We start from the raw sequence: 17,847 nt of genomic DNA, 5'->3' as shown, positions 1-17,847 counted from the left end.
TAAGAAAGTTTGAAGATATTCTTTGTACAAGTTTTAGAATTATTTTCTAAATGAGAGAGATAGTTGTCATATTGGGGGGGAAAGGTGCAAATTGGATGTATTCATGAAAAAAATTCTGCTCCCCTGTGTTTTTATATCTGATTATAATTATAATTATGCTCTTCTCATTGCTTAAAATATCATTCATCTGTAAATTTATCATATTTTTATGTCCATGTCTCACAGCTTAATCTGATTTTCTTCTTTTTATGAAGTCATTCTTTTTTAATATTAATTTATTTTATTATGTTATATACTGTCTGTGTGTATGTCTGCAGGCCAGAAGAGGGCACCAGACCTCATTACAGATGGTTGTGAGCCACCATGTGGTTGCTGGGAATTGAACTCAGGACCTTTGAAAGAGCAGGCAATGCTCTTAACTGCTGAGCCATCTCTCCAGCCCTATGAAGTCATTCTTATCTGCCATGTCTGTTTCCATCCTTAGTGACTTCTCTTTCCCTATAGGCCTCAATCCAACTAGCAATGAATTATGTCTCGTTTTACTTAATAGTTTTATAACTCAAATATACCAGACTATTAACCTCTTTTTAACTGTAAATGCATAGCATAGGGAGACATTATTGCCATGGTTGCACTGCATGTATTTCTTTACTTCCATGGGGAAATGAGGAACTTGCTCCCAAGGCTTCTTGTAGGATGAAACATGGTCAAAGCATTTCCCAAACAATCAAAGAACCAACAAATGTCATCTACATTGTTGAAAACACGCTAATAAAAGCCATCTAATAATGTGGATCTACAAAGATCATGTATACACACATATGATCATGTATGTACAATGCATGTATGATTCCTCCATATATGGTTCCTCAAAAACTCCTAGTGCAGTGGTTGTATGTACAGCCATTAAACAATTTTGAGTTCACTATTGATTTCTTTTTAGTAAATATTTTGCAGTTACTACAGGAGATCTAATAATATAACAAACCTAGAAACCCCCCAAAGGAAGGTCTATAATCATTCATCATTGATGTTTTCTTTTATATTTGATGTATTCTGGTCCTTTTCATCTTACCCTTGGAACACACATTGGGAAGCCATTTCTTACCCTTGGCCTCCCTCCAAACCCTCACCTCTCCTGATCACTCCTTACCCTATCATCTCCATTCTCTCCTGTGGAACTTTATCCATAACTCCCTATCTTGACCATGCACTAACCCCTGTCCATCCCTAATCAACATTAGGGTTTATGTCTTTCTTCTCTCCTCAAGATCAATACTCCTCACCCCTTTCCCTTAAATGGCAGGGTCCTTAAAAGTAATTCTTGTAACTTCAACAGCTGCTAATCTTGAGGGGGAGTACTCATAGGTTTCATTTGTCCCACCTCAAACCTTTTACCCCTCCACCTCAAGATAATCCTCCTTCATACACAGCAACTCCCACAGGATCCTGCTCCCTTAAGTTTTGGAAGACACTGAGATGAACTGCCTTGTCTGCAATTCCAGAAGAATGAGGTTTCACCTCACAACTGTACTCTACGGTATTGGGACCCCCATATGCTTTCCTTCTTGATTGCTCTCCCTTCCCCTAGGCTGCTCCATGTTCTCTTGTTTCTACGAATCACACCCTGCTTCTTCAAATTCCTCCCTATGCATCTCCAGAAGCTTTAAGATTCATTTGTGTAAAGATGGGAAAGCTTAATTGGTGATAATAAGAAGGTGATTTGAGGTGTATAAAAAAGAATGAGAGGTGGCTCAGAGGATAAAAGCACTGGCTGCTCTTCCAGAGGTCCTAAGTTCAATTTCCAGCAACCACATGGTGACTCACAACCATCTGTAATGAGATCTGTCACCCTCTTCTGGCCTGCAGGCACACATGGAGGCAGGATGTTGTATACATAATAAATAAATCTTTAAAAAAAAAAGAATGAAACAAGTTCCAGACTCCTCTTTCTAGCTGTGCTACTGTTCATAACTTAAACACTAACTGATGGAATTCTGATAAGCTGATAGTCTAGCTCTGGCAGAAAACTACCTATTATATTATAAAACTGTATTATAATAACCAAAAGCTCAGGAAAAAAGCTTTGGAGTTTCCTTTTGTAAATGTGTTTAAAACTTATTTGTTTATTCCACAAACTCAAAAAAAAAAATCTTATATGCTCCAGGCAGTACTTGAATCCACCATGAACAGCATTTTGCCAGGTCCATATGGCGCCAGATGGTTTCATATAGGCTGAACAGTGGTGAGGCAATCAGCTACTCCAGGACATGACCAACACCCCAGTTTTCTCAGGTCCCCCCAAGATTCCGACGCCCACAGGTGAGCTGGAAGCAGTCTTGAGAACTCAACATCCTCATCCCTGTCCCAGCTGCTACCCCCTTAACTCCTCACCTTTTTATAATAAACAAAAAATGGGAATGTTAGCATCCAGGCATATGCTGGCCTGCCCCTGTCACTTGGCAGAATGCACTTCTCAGTATGCAGGCAAATACCTAGCCATCCCCAAGGTCCTACAGCCATGTGTGCGCTTAGCAGTACTCAGGCAAATACTTAGACAGCCCAGGGTCTTCCAGCTGTGTCTCACTATGTAATCTATGTACATGCACTGTGTGGCTACATAAGACTCTGTATGCATGCACAAAGGTCCCTTTTAAACTTAAGCTCTGCTCATTTCCCCTCTCTTCTTCACTTCACTTTCCCGGCCCACCATCATGACCTCCTCGTTTTGTCTCCTACCAACAAACTTCCATGTGGGTTTGTTGTATATCATGGTTCATTCTCGCCGCTGCTAAACTACAACAACATTAACAATCATGAATGGAAACTCGTGAGGTAAACCTTAGAATTTTACTTAGAGAAATGAAGTAATTGAAATCCTGTTGAGAATTCATGAGGTATGCGCCTTTGATAGAGACATTTCATAGATGAGCATCCAGGGGAAGATCTATTTCATAATTAACATTAAACACCAGATGTGGTGATATTTGATTTGTGATCTAACATATAAAGCTTGCTGGAAAATAAGAGTGTGGAGCAAGCCACTCGTTAGTCATAGAAGCCAGCCCATAGTGGCACACACCTTTAATCCCAGCACATTGGGAGTCAGAGGCACAAGAATCTCTGTGAGTTCAAGGCCACCCTGGGTTACACAGGATTAATCCAGTCTAAACAAGAAACAGTTAGGCGGTAGTGGCTTACACCTTTAGCCCCAGTACTGAGCATCACACGCCCTTAATCCTTGCACTAGGAACAGAGAGACAGGAAGAAATATGGCTGAGCAGAGAGAGGAATACAAGGTGGGAGGAAACAGGAGTGCATCCATTCAATATGAGGATTCATGGAGACAGGATCTTGCCCACTTTGGTCTGAGGATTTGGTAGAGATAAAAAAAGTCTCTTCAGAGGCTGGCTCCTTTACTTCTATAATCTTCCAGCATTCATTTTGATATCTAATTCTGTGTTTTTATTATTGAGACCAATCGGAATTCTCCCTACAACCAGAGACTGAGGGTTTTTCTGTCTTATGATGTACCAAAACAATGACCTAAGCATCTTGGCAGAGTCTCTTCTTACCTAAGGTTTATTCAGGATAACAGAGACTCATTTGAGAAGGTATGTTTGACCTCTTTGCATTTGCTAACATTGTGAAGCTGGAGCTATTTTGAAACTCAGTCATACAAGAAACTGTGGTATTTTGTAATGGTGTACCAGGAATGTAAAGTTGGCATTCTCCCTATGGACTTTATTTACGATTTAAAATTTTTCTTCGGGTACTAAAAGAGCTTCAGTTCAGAAATTGGGAGTTCATTCGGAACCATACTTGTAGTCACGCTTAGTACTAATGCAATTAATTATAGGAAAAAGCATTATTTAGCCTTCTGTTTATGTTTTCAAGGTACCCCAAAGCAAGTAACTAAACACAAGCAAAACTTAACTCAGATATACTTAATAGCTTCAGTACCAGGCAAATTTCCCTCTTGTTGAGATGTTCTTTACTACAATTAGAGACCTTTGGCAAACATGAGTATATGGTATAATTGCCACCACTACACTATTTTCAGGGTTATCAAACCATTCTGCTTCTTTGATTTTCAGCTTTAACCCTTATACATGTCTCTGGGTTTTAATTGTTTGTATTACAATGTATTGCTAAATTAAAGCAATTGTAAAATTGCAACCCAATCAATCAATAGATTGTCAAAATTTACTTCCGATAATTTTGTACTTTATCTTTTGTTTTCCAGACAGAATCTCATCAGCTACCTTAGACTAGCCTTGAGCTCATAAACCTCTTGTTTCATAGGATAATAGGCCTGTGACAACACATCTAGATTATAACTTACAATTTCCTTTTATAAAGAAAATATAAAATTGTGCTTTTCAGCTTAGAGTTTATGTAAAAATAATTAAAATATAAAATAAAACAGAATGGTCCAAGTTCAAATTATTTTTGAAATCTGTTGTGTTTACAGTATAGGGGCTGGAATCCAGGGACTTTTGCATATGAGAAAAGGATTCCACCACTGAACTGTACCTTCAGTCTTTGCATTTTTGATAACAATTTGTTTAATTTTCTGGTTATAGCTTGGGATATATTTTCTTTGATTTCTTGAGAGTGGAATCCTTTAGTTCTTACTGTCTAGAGGGCATAGAATTTCTGATACTCCCTTAAGTTCACCTCAGACAGAGAATCTCACTAATCAGGAAGAAGGAACTATTTTATTTTTCTGCCTAGTGCTGATAGTAAGAGAAGACCAGACAAAGTTAAGCAAACATCAATAAATCATGCTGTAGGAGACTTGAAATGTCCTTTTATTGAAGGGTGCTAGAGCCAAGAAGATACTCCGAATAGGATTTAGCCTTATCTCATTATTTAGTTTGTAGAAGGGGTGGTGTGGCCTGGGGCAATCAATCTTGAACATCTGCAGTTGGATCAGAGAACAATAACTCAAGTGTGGTGCATTTGAATGATTGACACTTTGAACTAAAGGAGGTTTGAAGGCCTCAGAAGCAGTACCCCAAACATTCTTACTCTGTCTTTTTCTGTTTTTTTTCCCCCTGTTTGTCTTGCAGGAGATGACCACAGACAGGACACAAAAAACTGAAATCCTTCTCCTCCTAAATAAGCCAACTTTTCATTGCATTATTGTATAAAGTTTGGCCAAAAATACGCTTTCTGGCTAACTTTGTCAGGTACTAGGCAATAATACCTTCATTCTGGAAGGAATCCTGCCATTTACCCGAGAGTGGATAGTGGTCGCCTGCTAAAGAGAACCCTGAGTAGAAGGACCTTTCTGTCTCTCCCTCATCCTGAGTCTGTTTTCCTTAGACCACAGGCCATTGTCCAGTCACATATGGCTGACCATAATTTCTCTTGGCCCTTGGATATTTGCTGTTGAGACTCTGAAATTGTACAGTGCTCCCCCTTGTTAGGATGTAATTTGTTACAGGAGTGTCTGCTCTGACCCTTATTTGAGTGAAGAAAGCCATGACAGCTTTTCACTTTTATCCGATTTCCTCAGGGAGAAAGAAAATTTTCTAGTCTAGGAAAGAAGAATAAGAAGTACAAGCTTGCTTTAAGGACACTGCATCTGTATCAGGCAAATACCCGTTGGAGATAATGCCGCTGGGTCTCATGAGATTATTTTGTGAACTATATACCCTTCAGCTTGCATCTAACTCCAGGCAGAAAAGATATCTGCAATGAGAGAAAGAGGGGAAAAAAAGACTCTAACGGGAGTTGCTTTAAACTTCACACCAGGCATTGAAAGCACAGCGCGTGCCTCGCAGGTGCGGACCGATGCTTGAACTGCAGGTGCAGAAGTGTTCACACTGGCTTTCCCATGGGAGTAGGGGATGTGCTCTGGGCCTCGGTACCTGCAGCAGACATGTCCTACCTTAAGTGTGAGTCTTGATAACTTTGGCAGTGGATATAGCAAGTCATAGGCAATATAAAAGTGATCAGCTGAGCAACACAGCCCTAAAGAAAGTTATTGAGGAAGAGTCCAGGAGAGAGCTAGGATTCTTGCTGAGAGATGACAACTGGAAAGGAAAACCACTTTCAGTTATTGTTAAATTGTTGATATTATATGATTTTCATCAGGATGATTTTACCCACTGAAATTCAGTGAGTATCTTAATAGACAGACATAATCTCGACAATGGAGGGAAGATACAACTGTTACCCCATAGGATGAAGTTGTGTGTACATTTTTTTTGCTCTCCTACTAAAAATAGCAGTGATGAAGAGGACTAAAATGTAGGAAAACCAAAACTACCAAGTAATTGTAAAAGAACAAAGGTTAAACAATACAAATTTTAATTGTCATTAGAAGAAGTGCTAGGAACCGATTTACAATTGCATCCGACTATTTTAATAAGAAGAGTGTAATAGGGACAGCATGCCATTCTCCACTCCACACAGGAAACAAGCAAGAAATGCACCAGGAAAGGCCATGACTGAGATCCCTTGTCTGTGCCCTGACCTCCAAGTTTCTTGGGTTTGCTACTTTGGGAGGCTGACAGGGTGGTTATGAAGTGTCTCTAACAAAATCACAGCTCTTCAGGCTTCCCTTTCAAACAGGAGATTTCTTGCTTTAAACAGATTTTGTTTAAATTTTTCAGAAAATCTGAGGATAAATAAGGTGAGTTATTATTATTATTATTATTACAAATGATCAAATTCTTTTCTCCATGTACCACTTAATCTTTTTTCATAACTTAAAATATTGGTATATAATACAAATATTGTTGTTTTACTTATATACCTGATAGGTTTTTCAAAATATGTTGCTACCTATAGGATCACGACTGTGCAGAAGAATAAACAAAGATTAGTAAGAGGAATCTTTTTTAAAATGCTTATTTTGTGTCTTTACCCAGAAAATGTAGTCTGGCTTTGAAGTTCTATAAGAACTGTATTTATCTAACCACTTAGGGACAGATATGAAGGGTAGATTATATATGTAAGTAATAACAAGAGAGGAAAAGAAATAATATTTTTCCAAATGCGTGCTATTGGTGTTTGGGGATTTGCAGTGGGGAATTTAGAAATATAGTCAGATCTGCATAGACACAATTGTCTCTATCCTAAGGGATAAATGAATCCTTGCTTAACAGTTTCATAAGAGAACATTCCACTCAGGTTTAAGCCTCTCTCTCCCACAGAAAATTTCATCTTGAGATAGCAAGGAGTGCCTTAAAAATACTTCCCCAAATTTAAAAAATATAATGCATATTTTTAAAGTAAACCCCAGTACTTTATCAATTCAGTTTTACACATGTGAAAGTCTTATTTTAAATCAACGAATATCAGAAATACATTCCCTGTAAGAGGTACTTAAATTGTGTATACTGCCTAATGAATTTGAATTTTACAAAGGAAAATTGAGGATATTGCTTGATCATTGAAATTATTTCTGTTCACTGACATGATGAAATACGGGACAAGGCTTACATTTCAACAAGATGTGATGTCATTCAATAAGTTGTGATGCCAATATGGTCCAATGACCTTATTTGACAGATCTCAGCTTATCTTGTTCACATTATCATTAGTCGTGCTCCTTCTTCAAATTTGACAGAATCCATCTGGTGATCGACCTTTGTTTCATTCTCCAAGTAGAAAAATTAGACCAAGAAATCGGGGTCAATGATCCAAAACATAATCACATCCATCTTCAAATGAAGCCATCTAAATAACTTTGGGCTAATTAAGGTTTTCTTGGGAGAGGCTGTAACTCAAAGGGGAACCAATTTGGAGGATTTCTTATAGCTTCCAACTTCTTGATTAAACTCTAGACAGCCTCCTTTCTGGGTCTTGACCTCTGTTTTATTATTTATGTTTAGAGAATTTGCAACTGTGATTTTTTTTCAGTGAAATTTAAGTCATCTAGCAAGCACACATTTTTGCCTCTGAAATGTAAACATGAAGAAGTATTGCATTCTGTTCCTAGTTTCTGTGATAAGATGTGGACCAACCTCTGAGGGGCATCTAAGTCTACAGTATAAAACCACCCTGCCAAAAGGATATGGGAAATTTGCTTTCCATTTGGATACATCATTTACCAAGTTGTATTACAAATGATTTCTGCGTTTAGCCATTAAAAAGTCTTCCACATTTCTCTGTGCAATAGAGTTGGTTCATACCATATTCTCATCTATGTTTTAGTACAATAGTCTTGAATACAATTTTTATGTGTTGCCCTTTTAGGCATTGTTTTGGCAAACTAAAATTGGTTTATTCTTTTCACACGTATCTGTGCATCTGTCACAGCCATCCTCTCTTATTAAATGAGATTAAGAGTTCAGTCAACATGGCTCTTACCTCCCTTAATCTGACAGAGTCTTCAGGAGCAGTTTTTCTCTTGAAGCATCTCTGGACCACCAGTGGAAAGCCTCCCAAATGATGTCTTTAGTTTCCCCTCAGAAACTGCTCATTTCCTTCTGTCAGGTTCACTATATGCACACCTGTCTTGAGTAGCTTTCTGTAAAGTTAGTATATGTGGTGGTTTGAATAAAATTGGTCCCATAGGTTCATGTGCTTGAATGATTAATACTAATTGAGAAGAACTAGTTAGTATGGCCTTGTTGTAGTATACATGTGACCTTGCTGGAGGAACTGCGTCACTAGGACTGGGTTTTGAGGTTTTCAAATGGCCAAGCCAGGGTCAACAGCTCTGCCATCTGCTGCCTGCATACTTGGATGCAGAGCTCTCAGCATCAGCACCATATCTGCCTGCATGTTGCCATGCTCCCCGTCACGACTGTGGAGTTGACCTCAGAAACTCAAAACAAGCAGCAATTAAGTGCTTTTCTTTATAAGAGTTGCTGTGGTCATGGCATCTCTTCACAGCAGTAGAGCAGGGGCTCAGAACGTGTATTATCCTATATTTTAACCTTCAGATAGTGTGTGAAGGCAAGAACATTTTTTACAATGAAATGAAACTAGAAAGTTGCCTTTTTATACACAAAATTTTTAAAAATTATAAGCAGGATTTTTTTAACTTTATTAACATTCCAACTTTACTGGATATTTTTATAAATGTTTTTTTATTTTTTTATTAAAAATTTCCGCCTCCTCCCTGCCTCCCTTTTCCCTCCCCCTCCCCCCACTCCCCACACCCCACTTCCCTCCCCCTCCCTCCTTCTCCAGTCCGAAGAGCAGTCAGGATTCCCTGCCCTGTGAAGAAAGTGCAAAATATATACATATTAGAGTACTACTCAGCGGTATAAGCAGGATTTTTAACATAAAAGAAAAATAAGAGAACCGATTCAGTATGAATGAATGTATTTCATATTATAAAATATCATAAATAGATTAAATTACTAGGCATAATAAATAGCCAGATTTTAAAAAAATGATGGTTATCAGCTGGGCAGTAGTGGTGCACACCTTTAATCCCAGTATTTGAGAGGCAGAGGCAGACATATCTCTGTGAGTTCAAGGCCAGCCTGGTCTACAAGAAATAGTTCCAGGACAGACTCCAAAGCTACAGAGAAACCATTTCTCAAAAAAACAAGAAAAAAATGATGGTTATAATCACTGTGATTATACAGCACAGAGAGAAACAGGTATGTAATTCTGATGATTCCGCTAACACAAGTTCACATTGCCAATTTGGACATTTCTTTCTGACATGCTAAACAAATATTCACATAAAACAAAGAAATGAACAAAAAACCCACAGCATATCCCATTGACTCACAATTGATTTGTACTGTTGGCGTGCTTGGGTTTCGATAAACTGATTGAGAAAGATGTTATGGTTTTTATAAAGCACAGATAAAGACTAGATTTGGCTATGTATAAGCATTCTCATTTACAACCTTATTTATCTTACAGATAATTTGAAACTGTATAAGATAAAGTAAGGTCCTTTTTTCGTAGGAGATGCTCCTCTGCTGTTTTTGGCATTTGAAGAGCTTCTAACTACGCATCCATGAGTCGTGCTGGTAACAAGCAAAAAACACCCAGCAAGCAGCCATTCTTCCATTGAGACAGAGACAAAGATGTGGTGCTATCCGATAACTTCATTCAATTTTGCTTGGAGTATCTGCATTTGAAGTGACAGAATACGTTGTTTATGATCCAAAGATTGTTAATTAGCAGTGGAAAGGCTTTAATCAAAAGCCCGTACTCCATCCATAGGTATAGAAACCCACTCAATTAGTGTTATCAAAGACTACAAAGGAGAACTTGCTAATTAACAGAAGACATGGCAAAAATACGTTTTCATTACCTCAGTGAGAATTGATTGGTTGAAAAAAAGCTTCCTGTGTCATCAGTAGAGTCTGAAAATCTGTGCAGCTTAGCAAGCTAGCAGGTTTTTAGGGCACTTGTGAAAATCTGAATGTGAAGTGTTCCCACAAGTTCATGTTTGAACACCTTATCTACAGCTAGTGGCACGGTTTGGTGATGGAACCACTCTTTGGTTACGCAACCACTGAAACACGGAATCTAGCAAGCAAGAATTGGGTCACTGGAGGTGGGACTTCATGATTTCAGAGTTGTCGACTTGCTGAGCTGCCAAGACTTTAAAGAACTGTGCTGGAAGCCCCAACAGCCACTCCAGTCACGGTGCCTTCTTGTCATGGTGGACAGAACCCTTTGAAACTGCCAGCCAAATAAACCTCAGCTCCAATAAAATTGCTGGTTAGGTAATTTTTCACAACCGTGAAAAAAAGCAACCAATATAATACCTTGGGTCCAGTTCCTTTAAAACTCGCCCCTACCCTTGTGAGAGGGCTGTTTTTCTCCTCCAAACGTATATACAATCCTAGGGTTATGCTGCAAACCATAGGGGTTTGATTTGGACCAAAATCTGTTAAGGATGGGTTGGCCTCAGACCAAAGGGGCGAGGTAGACTTCTGTCAAGTTTCAGCCTGGTTATGTCTATAGAATGAGATTCTGTTTTAAAAAGATTTCAATTGGGTGGCAAGTGCAAGAAAGTCACCACTGTCTAATTTTCATTAACCTCACTCTGGTTTTGTGCCTTTTTATAGACGAGGAAATATTCAGTCTCAAACTGGCTTTCACGCTAACACAAACTATGAGAGTCCAGGAGATGAGAACTGTAGCTTGTACTTGCTTCAAGTTGTTGCCAACTAGACTTGCCTAATCTTGTCACAGCGGTAATTCTCATCCCTGGATGTCTAGTGGGGTCACCTTGTCCATTTACCCTGAAGGGTGTCTGATTGGTTGTTCGGCCCCTGGATGATTTTAAGAGTCACAGCTGGGAGTAACAGTCTCACATCCTTTGTGCAACACTCATTCTGAAGTCCTTCCCCTTTCTGAGAGCCTTCATCTCCTCCAGGTTTTCAAAACATAAGTGGCTTGTCACTGGAAGAACGAAGGACTGAATGGAGACGGGGTACTTTGGCATCCTTCAGTTTTGTCCTTAGAGTTGCTCCATCTTCATCCATGTATACATTCGTCTGTGGAGTTCTAATGTCTCTTCCTGCCAGGAAAGAGATATCTATATTGTTGTTTACTTGGGTTCATTTCTTACCTACTCTGGCACCATATTGCCTAAGGTTTGGCTCCCAGGCAAGTGAGTGGCAGCGTTTTAATTTAAAATGTTTCTGAAGCCTGGCGGTGGTGGCGCACGCCTTTAATCCCAGCACTTGGGAGGCAAAGACGGGAGTTCGAGACCAGCCTGGTCTACAAGAGCTAGTTCCAGGACAGGCTCCAAAACCACAGAGAAACCCTGTCTCGAAAAACCAAAAAAAAAAAAAAATGTTTCTGAAATGGAGATTATTTCTACATGGGCTCATGAACTATTTCAGTATTTTTAAAACGTTATCCTGCTCACCTGAACGCAGTTAAGACTAGCAGCCAAAACTCCTGCCCCCAAGTTTGCTTTTGGTCAGGTAATGAGCAAAGTAATGCATTACATGACTGCGAACGAAATATAAAGAATCCACATTTTTGGAAATCTTTGTTTGTTTCGTGTGACTTTGATATGTTCTGTTTTCCATGCAAAATTATCAACATAAAGTGAATTTTCTAAAACTCTTTTGAACAATGGGATTTAAACACAGAGGACATTTCATCACTACTGATACCTTTGTTAATTATTTGTGTTATAAACAATTTAATGTGTGTAGCTCCACTTTGTTCAATGGTTTATTCATTGTAAGACATTTATTAATGTGTAGATGGAAAGTTCTTCCTACAAAGGCAGGCTGAGCAATTAATATGTACCATTTATATTTGGTCTGATTCGCTTAAGGTTACTTTTTATGTCTGTAGTGTTCTACATAAGACACTTTGACTTTTAATAATTTGAATGTTTCTAATTAATAGTACAGATATCCAACAATAATTGAGGACTTGAGCAACTTCAGTAGATGCTTTACTTCAGCTATTCACACACACACACACACACACACACACACACACACACACACACAGGAGGGGGTATGGATGTTCATAACCATTAATGAAAAAAGTGACCATGAATTTGAAAGAGAGAATGGAAGTGTATTTGGGAGGGCTTAGAGAGATAAAAGAGAAGAAGGAAATAAAAGAAAAGGAAAGAGAAAAGACGAGAAAAGAGAAGAGAAGAAAAGAGGCCAGTAGAATTTTTTTTTTGAGAACACATGATGAGAGGATTATGCATCATGGTTCTCATTTTTAAAATTTCAAAATAATTTGAAACAATTGCATACAGTGTTGGATGTTACTGGTTTACAAATAAAAGACTTGAATTCTGAAAAAGGTTAAATTCCTGGTATTTGTATATGGTCATAAAGTACCATTTTATACTTGTTAAAGAGTTGTAATACTCATAACTTTTATAACCTATACTCTCAATTGCTTAATCCCATATCACACATCTCAACTTGAAGATCTCAAGGATTCTACAGCCCATCCCGAATATATATTTAGTCCTAAGTGAAGTAGCTGAATGTAGGTCAATAAGTCTAGATAATTTTGCTTTAAGTCAGTTTTGGCCACAGTGAATATCACTTGTCACTAAAAATTAAGGAAAAGTTATAACCTCTTTTTCAGAATGAGAGAACAGCTTCATCTGCAAGCTTTCTTACAAGTTGTGGTCATTTTAAAATTTCATAACCTTTAATTCCTGAAAAAATTCTTGCTAAATCCTCTTCTAATTAGGTGGGCTCAACTCTTGTCTTAAAAATTCTAATAGGCTTACTTTGGGCTATTTAATAGAATACTTTGCTCTAGGCCTGCTTGTCCACAAAGGATTACATATTTTCTGATGCATTCCTTCAACTAAGAAAAGAATTTTATGTGATATGAAAATAAAATATGAAATGTGGAAGAATCTTGTACCTGAAAAACACAGATTAAATTGTGTTTATTTCTGATTATGTCTGTGAAATTTTGTAGCTTATTTTTCATTGAGGTATCTCATGGATATTTCCAGCGGTTTGTCTTTTGTTGAGAAAAATGTGCTCGGAAAGTGAAATTCCATAATTCTAGGGAAATGCTTAAAATTCAAACATCTGCATAAAAGAAAATGCTTTTGCTCTGGGAACTCCTTCAGCCTTTAAGATGCTGGTCCACTTTGGGCATAGTCTCATGTATTTAAAATGCAGACAAAAAGCATGCATGGTCTCTTGGCTGCTGGATTCGGTTCCACTTCCCAGCACATGCAGAGGACTGTGAGTTTATCTTCAAATAAATAAACCTTTGTTATACTCCATTCCAGGCTATTGTGGAACTCTTTTGTACACCAACAAATTGGTGCCCAGTAGGTCCTGAGTCCACAGCTACACACAGTTTGGCTCAGCTGGCTCTCTGCGGTGACGTGGTTATTTCCCACCAGCCTGATGACTACTCAGAGACTATCCGCAATTATGCCAAATAGTAATCCTGAAACTTAACCATTATTTTAGTTTTTGCAAGATCCCATAGAAATAACATCTCCCCCACGAAAGTTGGAAGTAATTCTAGAAAATGACATCCCCTCTTCCAACAAAGTTTGTCTTCGGGGTTAGAGACATCTATTAGGGGTTTGTTGTAATTGGTATAGGGTTTGGGGTGGAAATGAAGTAGGCTCAGGGACCTCTCTTGAAAAAAAAAGTAAAGGGGAATGAATGGGATGGGGTAATAGGTAGATTAATGTGAGTTTACTAACACTAATAATAATTGTGAGTAATAGTGAGATCACTTATGAGCTATTATTTATAAAAAATTTACATTGGTATAGATTCTTGCATATTGATACAGATTCAAACTGTATTTGTTATATTGAATATCCTCATATTTCTGTTTACAATATTTGTGCACCTATGCAAAGTTATTTTGTCATATTGTATGCATGTATTTTTATACCTCTGCTTAAAATATTTTGTATATTGGTTCAATTTGGGGATATATTTTTTAAAATTATAAATGCTTGGCCAGTAGTTCAGGTTTGTTACTAGTTAACACTTACATTTTAAATTAACCCATATTTATTATCTATGCTCTGCCACGTGGCTCAGTACCTTTTCTCAGCACAGCAAATTCATCTTTTTCTGATTCCCAGATGCCCTCCCCTTCTTCTTTGTGCTCTCTTTTTATCTGCAAGTCCCAGCTCACCTCTACCTGTCCAGCTATTGGCCAGTAATCTCTTTATTAAACTAATCATAGTGACATATATTCTCACAGTGTAAAGGAATATTTCACGTTTCCCCTTTGTAATTAGCAAGTGGCTTGTAAGGAAATGCCTTCAAATATGTATCTATTGTTTACCAAAGCCATGAGCAACTGTTTGATGGCGCAGTTGAGAGGTGCTGGGGACTTTTAGGAAGGCTACTGTCTCAAAGTTTTTTCTATCATGAATTGCCTCAACACAGACCAGAGCCATGTACCTCCTGACCACTGATCAGACCAAAGGCCCGAGCAGGCCCTTTTTCTTTGCAAACTGGTAGATTGTCTTTGCTATTTTGTTGCTGCTGTCTGACAAAGCTACAGGTCATTCCATTCCAGGATATTGTGGAACTCTTTTGTAAACCAAGATGCATTTTTCAAAATGTCAAATACTGGTTTTATTAGTCATAAAATTTCAGGAAAATGTTCGACAGAATTATGAAACCCAATGATAAGGATAGAAGTGCAGAGTCATGTCAAAGACATAAACACTAGGGTAGCTCTAAACCCAGCCACTAGTCATCAAGCACAGTCATAAGTTATGATTTTTATCTTTATGACAATAATAAAATGAAGTTTCACATAAATTCACAATTCACAAATTGCTTTTGGCTGTGTTTGGAGCAGTAACCATTAGCTAATATAGAGAGAAATGAAGCACACCAAAGTCCCGTTAAGAACAATTGTTTAGAATTTTAATGAAATAAAGTAACAGTAATATTAGAAACAATTAATAAAAGAGCCAACCCTCTTCATTTGGTAGCTTAATGTACTGGACAAACAAGTTTATAAAAGGACAGAAAGGAAACAGAGAATTGGGTAAACAAGCTTATAAAAGAACCATACACATTTCTCAGTAACATGAAATTATGTCAATTTATTTGAAATTCCTGTGTGGCATGAAATTTTGTGAAATGTTGCTATCCTATACTTTTATATGAATAATAAAGGAGAAAAATAAATATTAATTTGATGTGATTTTCAAATGACTCTGCAATCTAACAACTAAGGTGGGGTTTTGTACCATTTGTTTATGTAGACGTTCTTCATCTTACTGGCTGAACTACATCATGTGTGAGATGTTTAAAGCTGATGACTCCAAAGGAGGATTATTTCAATTTCATTTCTCTTTTGAGATGACTCCCAAATTGTAACTCAGACTCACAGTGTTCCTCCTGCTTCTGATTGCCTGGCTCAAAAATAGTTTTCTTTTTGTCACTGTTACTGAGGTGTCTACAATTACCGTTTCTTCTTTTCTAAGTGTTAAAAAAAGAGTAAGGGTTTGGGGAAGGAGATAAAACTTGGTTGAACATGATTGTAGCTAAAGGGACAGTAGCTGACTTGCTGTTTGATGTGAAACACTTGCACAAGACAGGCTTAGCAACCCATTTGCCCACCTGAATTTCAGATTAGTTACTTACTACTCAAGTCAGACACAGATCACGTGACATCCTGAAACATGGTGGCACCTTGCCCAGTGGAGCAGTGACTGGGCAGAGACATGATCTCTAAATATGCTTCAGTCATTCTCCGAAGTCCAGGAAACTTTTTACTGAATTAACGGAGTAGAAGGTCTTATGTTTGTGTTTCTTAGCACAAAGGCTAAGACATTTAATATCATTATCACTCAAGAGTGTGGTGACGAGTCAAACCAAAAGGACCTCACACAAATGTCAATAGATAATCTTAAAAGGGAAGCTTAAAAGACACAAACTTGACATCTCAGAGACTATACCCATAAAGTCTCATCAACATTGCTGCCTAAACAAGACCTGACCAACAACTTAATGCCAACACCAGTGGGGAGTCTAACAGGGAAGAGGAACGTTCCTATGCTCATGGGGGCCTCACCTGTAGAAACAGAACTATGGGCAACTGAGAATGGGAGACAAGGTGTACCTCCTTAGGCAAAAGTTCCATCCCCAGTTGGTTTTCTAATACCAAGTGGTCAACCCTGAGATCAGATCCATATAGATAGCATTATAAGACAATATTGTACTTGTGAATTTAAGAATATGTATAGATATATCAATATGTAAAGAAAAGCAAGTTATGAATTTGGGAGAAAGAGTAGGGGAGTACATGGAAGGGGTTTGTAATAAATGAAAGGGAGCAGGGAGAAAATGATACAATTATAGCATAGTATAAATTTGTTTTTGCATTTCTCCCACTGTGCAACAGGCTTAAGTGCAGAATATTTCTTTTTTGTTTCTGCCTGGAAATTACATTTACAAATGCATAAAATAAATACAATCATTGAAGTCACTTATTTGAAAAATTGAATGTGAAAATTATTTTTATATTTTAATTACATAAGTATGTATGGTATGTGTTTACATATAATGTGTATCCATCTATGTACACATATATCCTTTACATATGTATATATAAAGATTATGCCTTACCAGCATTTAACCTGTTTTTATAAATTTAATAAATATTACATAATATTGACAAACAGACCTGTGCAATATTCAAAGCTACAATTAGTAGGGAACTAGAGTACATATTTAAAAATGAAAATGATTAAGAATTTACATGGTGACCAAGTTGTCACTACTTTTAAGCAATGCTATTGTTTATACATTTTATTCATGGTACAGATATATTTAAAGAATTAATTGGTTGGAAGAGTCTTCTAAATCTTGGTATATTATATCCTACTTTACAAATATTTTAGTATCAAAACCTTTAGTAATCATTATACCAGAGAATTGATGCTCTGAATAATACTGCAAGGGGGTCATATATTTTTCTACCAATATCTTACTCAGGCTATTGCTGAGGCATAAAATTATAAACAATTAAACAAGAGTCCTTCTTTCTCCCATATGAGTACAACATTCAGGTGCCTGTTCATTATGTTTATGTCTGTTTCTCATCATTTAAATTAGCCCTATCTTTAATACTGAGTTCCCTCTTTACTGGAGATAGTCTGTCACACATGTGTGTATCTACCAGTTCAAAACCTGAAGTTATTTCTTCAAAATAGCTTTAAAAGACAACAGTTTTAGAATGCCTAGTGTTTTTGTGCTTAACTATAAAATACGTTTTTAAGCTTCAAAAATTTTTAAGCGTAACAAATATTTTGTTTTTGTTTCACACAAAGAGTTCATGGAAGTAAAATTTTTCGCTAGAGACCAATTATTTTAGCACACATCAGGAAATTTTATTGTAGAAAGATACTACCAGTTAATTTTCATTTGCTAAGAGGTGACACAGGAACAGTTATTCATG

The sequence above is a fragment of the Microtus oregoni genome, unplaced genomic scaffold (genome assembly GCF_018167655.1).
Source record: "Microtus oregoni isolate MIOR12 unplaced genomic scaffold, Mior012 000087F_ref0000451, whole genome shotgun sequence".
Taxonomy (NCBI): Eukaryota; Metazoa; Chordata; class Mammalia; order Rodentia; family Cricetidae; genus Microtus; species Microtus oregoni.
Note: the sequence above shows the minus strand (reverse complement) of the source record.